General features: G+C 35.5%; 1 long non-coding RNA gene across 1 annotated transcript; it reads left to right on the top strand.

Moving 5' to 3' along the window:
- Positions 1-1,870: 1,870 nt before the first annotated feature.
- Positions 1,871-5,922, top strand: LOC114276266 (uncharacterized). Its single transcript, XR_014356752.1, has 4 exons — positions 1,871-2,175; positions 2,721-2,902; positions 3,955-4,030; positions 5,705-5,922. It is a non-coding gene; the product is annotated as an uncharacterized LOC114276266 (long non-coding RNA).
- Positions 5,923-6,423: the final 501 nt, after the last annotated feature.

Raw genomic sequence — 6,423 nt, 5'->3', positions numbered from 1 at the left:
ATCTACATACATATATAAAACAATGAGCTAGAGCCTAATGAATAACAACGGTGTAAAGGGGTAATGAATGATGTCCTTTCAGTAATTTTAAACAGTCAATTCCATTAGTGAATCAGTACCTCATAACATATCAAATCATATTGAAATCATAGCAATCATACGTGGAACATCCAATAGCAAAACAATACAGTAGGTAATATAAGACCGAACAGTTATAATTGATGGCCATCAATACAGTAAAAAGTAGTTTCAAAGATTGGAATTGAGAGAGATCTCTGTAACAGTAACAGATGCTATGGATGCCATGAGTACATTTCATAAATAGGACAATCATTCATTTAGTTAAAAAGCACCATTTCAGAAATAGAGCATTCTATAATTCAAAAAATACTTATATCTTGAACATAGCTTTACAAGGTTGTTACTTACAATTGGCTCCCTGAATCATGTGCAATACAACCAAAAAAGTCTTCGGTGACGAAAACACATAATGAAAAAAAATTTAGTCTCCAAATATACATGTTTTAGAGATAAAAGTAAGATTTCGTCTCCAATTGTAATATTTTTAAAAAGAAAAATCAAATTTTGTCACCAAATGCTTAAAATCAATAAAACAATAGGTGACGAAAATTTTATTCGTCTCTATATTTTATTTTTCGTCGCAAAAAAAATTCCCACCCTTGGAAAATTTCGCGAAATATTTGGGCGCCGTTTTATAGACAAAAATTTTGTCACCATTGTACAAAATTTTCCACGAGGAAATAATTTCGTCTCCTATAGTTTTATTATGCAAAACGACGTCGTTTCATGCTATAAGTGAGAAGCTCTCTTTGTTTGCCCAAATCAGTTCCTATTTTGCAAAGCCCTCTTTGGGTTAGATATGAGTGTTTGTTTAAATGGATTTTTCTACCACCACTCCAACACCACCACCATCTCTACCGCCATGGATCCATTACCACCGCTACTACTGCTGCTACCACTCTACCACCACCTCTCCTCCACTTCCATCGCCATAACTGCTACTACTCCACAACCACTGTCGCCATTACTCACTACCGTTGTCACTCCACCACTACTATCACTACTATCACCACCTATCTTCCACCACCATCACCACTCTACCACTGTCGCCATGAACTCTCTTCCACCACCACTACTACTACTACCACCGCTACCACTTTACCACCGCTACCATTTACCACCACCACCACTACCGCTACTACTTTACCAATATCATTACCACCACTACCGCTACTCCGCCACCGCCGCTCCCACCACTGCATTACCACCACTACCACCATTACCTCTCCATTACTTCCACTACCACCACCACTACCACTGCCCCACCACTACCATTACCACCGCCGCTGCTACTATTTTTCTTCCATCACCACTGCCTTACTTTACCACTACCGTTACAGTCACTCCACTTTCACCGCCGCCACTCCATTACCACCACCACTCCTCCACCACCACCACCACCACTAGCACTCCACCTCCACCGAACCCAACCCCTTTATTAAATATGTGAGTTTGAATCAATTTCGTTTGGTTTCAGTTTCGAAAACTATTTTTCAAGTTTCAATCCTTATTTTTTTTAATTTTTAGTGAACTTTTTTAATATTTTAATCATTTTTTAATTGATTAAAATATATTTAATTGATTAAAATATTAAAAAATTTTACTAAAAATAAAAACAAATACTAATTAAAAACTCAAAAAATAATTTTCAAAAACTAAAACAAATTTTTAATACAAAATCTATTTTGACTCGTTCAAACCCACCGGTTTGCCATGTATTCAAAAAAAAAAAAAAAAAAAAAAAAAAAAAAAAACTAACAAATTATTTCCAAAATTCCCTCCAAAATTTGCCCACATTTTTTTTTCTCCTTCTTCTCTTGCTCATAGTTGCTCATCTCTCTCTCTCTCTCTCTCTCACACAAGGGCGTAGGGTAGCAGAGGCGGCAGCGTGCAGTGGCGTCCAGCAGCGGCAGCATCTCTCAGTCGCTCAGCGGCGTCTCTCTCCTTCTCTCTCACGTGCTCACTCAGTCTCAATCGCCTCTCTCTCACACACTCAGTGGCGTAGAGCAGCGAGTTGGCGTAGAGCGACTACGAGTAGCGACGGCGAGTAGGGGCAGTGGCAGCAGCGTCCCACTCCATCGTCATCTTCTCCAAGTCCTACTGCCCATATGCTCTCTCTCTCTCTCTCTCTCTCTCTCTATAAAAACGTTCTTAACAATTTGACTTAGCTTTAAAACTAATTCAGGAAACATGTTTACACCTTTCACACATGAATTCACACCTTCCTCTATTTCCCCATTTCTCACTTTTGATCTAGGGTTTATATAATTTATTCATTTAATTTCTTGTTTTTTTGGTTTAATTTCTTCAAATTGCAGTAAATTTGGAGTTGCATTTGTATATTTTCTAGCTAATTTTTCTATTCTCTTTGTTTTTGTTGGGGGAATTTGGATTGTCTTGAATGTTCCTTTGAAAGTGTAGATTTATTTTATTTGGGTAACAATTGACAAAACAAAAAAACAAAAAACAAAAGCACTAATTTGTAATGCAGCAGGGATGTGCCTTTTACAACTCCAAAATCAATATATGCGATGATGGTATCTAATAGCCTTCTAAATTTTAATTTATCAAACTAATTGGTTAAAGGGTTCAGCTGGTGTGGGTTGCAGAAGTGCTAACTTTTTCTTACTTGTTTACAGGATTCAACTGAAGTAGTATTTGCCCGAACAAGTGATGTGTTTCAAACTCTTAAGCGGTATAACAATGTTCAATTGGATGGAAAGCCTATGAGGATTGAAATAATAGGCACCAACTCAGAGGTTCATGTTTCAACTCGTGTCAATGTAATTGGAGGTGTAAATGGGACGCGAACTGTTGTTATGTATGTATCATTTCTTACTTCCTTTGTTACTATCTATGTGTCACTACACTTCATAATTATTTTGTTTGGGGTTAAATTTACTATATTCTTGTCAAGCTAGCTATTAAATATAAGTGGCTGAAATTTTGAGTAACTTGTCAGGTTGAAGATCAAGGGTTTAGTACAATATCTATGTTGTTCAGTATTCGCAACTGCCTTGCTTGAGGGGTGTAGGGATTCGTTTTAATTCAATGGCTTAATTTGAACATTTTTTTAACCATTTTCAAGACATAATTGGTTTGATAATTTACTACTATGTGTTTTGTCTTTTATAAGCAATTGGTCATGTTCTGCTACTCTACTGGTTTTAACAAAAGTGCAAGAGCCATACTGCAGATTGTTTTCAACAATGCCACTAATATATTGTAGTCTTTACCATGCCATTTTGTTGTTAACATCAACACAACTCCATTTCACCCCCCACCCCCATTTGGATTGCCTATAGTTAGAGATCTAATCTTGCTTGAAATGTGATATGCTAAGTGAACAAATTGGAATCTTTTGATGGATTATGGACATGTTGACTTACTGGAAATAAACAAATGGGTTCCTTGAATATAAAATATTAGAATTGTGGGCTGGCCTCTAAACTTCATTGCCACAAAATATCATGGTTTTAACTTCTTTTGGTTTTTTGGTAGTTGTTGTATTTACCTTTTATATTAGGTGTTGCCACTGAGATCTTTACCAAGCATTTTTCTTTTTAAAGACGTAATTAATGTTATTTTCTAAAAATCAATTTTCGCAGAGTAGTGTTAATTTTGACCCAAAATTTGATAAAAGATAAAATTACTGATGCCTTTATATTGACTTAATTTAATGGGACCTTTCCCCCTTCCTCCCTGAACTAGGAGATTAGTACACCTGGTTTATTTGTGGGCATTTTAAAGGCGCAATTAATGTTATTAACTTTTGTGTAATCTTCATGTTAAATATAATTAAGTTTAGGTGAATGTTTTTCTTTGAACGCTTATTAGTTATGTTGTGTTTTTCTTTGAATGTTTTGGCTTCAGATTTTGTGGATCTTGTAATCGAGTTTGATCTTAAGGTGACTCTTCTTAAAGGCCTTAGACAGGAATTGATGAGCAGGTATCTTCTACACATTGATATATATATATATACAAGCATGTACACAATCCCGCACGTGGATAAGGTTAAGGGTGAGCCTACTAAAAACCTATAATGGTCTTAAGAGGCTGAGAGTGAACCTACTGAAAATCGTGATATGTTATATTTGTTGTATAGGTTGTTGGTAGAGGTTGCGGGTGAACCTACTGAAAACCCATGTATATTGTTTTATTTATTGTAGCATTATTGAAAACCCATATATGTTAAATGGAAATGCAACATCAAGTAAAAAAGAAAAAGAAGCATATCCAATTAAATATCTAATACATCTTCATAAGTCATAATAATATATGCGTGGATATAGGATGGGACTCTCGGTTTGAAAACTATGTAAAAAAATATTACTTTTTCAAACTAAGTCAAAAAATGCACTTTTCCAATACTTAGGCTTGAAAATAGGCCATCGGGGGCAAAAATCGTGAAAAAATCATGAAAAGGCCCAGGAACACCCTTAACACCTCGGAAGGGACCAATGTAAGTTGTGGAAACTTATGGAACTAGCACGGGACTCCCGGTTTGAGAACTAAGTCAAAAAATGTACTTTTCCAACACTTATGTTTGAAAATAGGCTATCAGGGGTCAAAATCGTGTAACAGCCACAATAAGGCATGGGGAACACCCCGAACACCTCAAGAGTGACCAATGTAAGTTGTGAAAACTTATGAAACTAGCACGAGACTCAAGGCTTGAAAAATGCATTTTTCCAACACTTAGGTTTGAAAATAGGGTATTTGGAGCCAAAATTGTGAAACAGACATGAGAAGGCTCGGGGAACACCCTGAACACCTCAAGAGGGACCAATGTAAGTTGCGAAAACTTACAGAACTAGCACGAGACTCCAGATTTGAAAACTAAGTCTAAAAATGCACTTTTCCAATACTTAGGATTGAAAATAGGCTATCGGGGGCTAAAATCGTGAAACAGCCTCGAGAAGGCCTAGGGAACACCCCAAACAACTCGGAAGGGACCAATGTAAGTTTTGAAAACTTACAGAACTAGCACGAGACTCCCAATTTGAAAACTAAGTTGAAAAATGCATTTTTCCAACACTTAAGACTTGAAAATAGGCCATCGGGAGTCAAAATTGTGAAACAACCACGAAAAGGCCTAGGGAACACCCCTAACACCTCAAAGGGACCATTGTAACTTGTGAAAACTTACAGAACTAGCATGTGACTCCCGGTTTGAAAACTAAGTCAAAAAATGTACTTTTCCAACACTTGGGCTTGAAAATAGGCCATCGGGGGCTAAAATCATGTAGCAGCCACAAGAAGGCTCGGAGAGCACCCTGAACAGCTTGGGAGGAACCAATGTAAGTTGTGAAAACTTACGGCATGGGACTCCCGGTTTGAAAAATACACTTTTCCAACACTTAGGCTTGAAAATAGGCCATTGGAGGCCAAAATTATAAAACAACCATGAGAAGGCCCGAGGAACACCCCGAACACCTCGGGATGGACCAATATAAATTGTAGAAATTTACGGAACTAGAAAGGGACTCTCGATTTGAAAACTAAGTCAAAAAATGCACTTTTCAAACACTTAGGCTTGAAAAATATTAAATTGTATATTTGATTGATAAGATAATAATTGTCTTCCTTTTTCTTTTTTTGTTTTTTGTTTTGTTTGTTGTAGATTAGAGATCATATATGGACATGTTTGGTAATTTGGAGAGCAGAAGCTTGCGCATTTTGTGTTTTTGTTAATATTACCTTACATGTATTTTGGTTGTGTTGTAAATTTTATATTTTTCTAGGTATCAGGGGATATGTTTGGTAATCTGCACTTGATATTATATTTTTGTGGATATTAGGAGACATTTTTTTTTTTTTTAATATTAGGAGACGTGTTTGGTAATCCGCAGTTGATATTGTATTTTTGTGGATATTATGAGACATTTTGACTATGGTGTTTATGAAAATGAACAAATTTTTGTATTGATCTGTAATAGATATTTTATTGAACATGTTATTAAAATGCGCAGGGAATTTTTAGTGAAAAGAAAAATTGAAAATATTACCCTTATTTTTAAAAAATTTAATTATTATTAAAGACGAAATAAAAAATCATCGCTATTAGTTTTCAAACAACATGACGAATAATTTTGTCACTAATGATATAGTTCCAAACAAATAATTTCATCACATTTGCTGAATATTTCGTCGCTAAATTGAAATATTTGGCGACAAATTTTTTCATTGAAGAATTTTGTTTTGTGCTCATTTTAGTGACGAATTTTTGTGTCACCTTAATCTATATCATTGGTGAGGATAAATTTCGTCACTGAGACCTCTATCTTCATATTTGGTGATGAAATATTTCGTGGCCAAAACATTTAAAATAAAATATTATAT

This window comes from Camellia sinensis, chromosome 15 (genome assembly GCF_055761805.1).
Source record: "Camellia sinensis isolate YWXY chromosome 15, ASM5576180v1, whole genome shotgun sequence".
NCBI lineage: Eukaryota > Viridiplantae > Streptophyta > Magnoliopsida > Ericales > Theaceae > Camellia > Camellia sinensis.
This window is presented reverse-complemented; position numbering and strand designations above follow the sequence as displayed.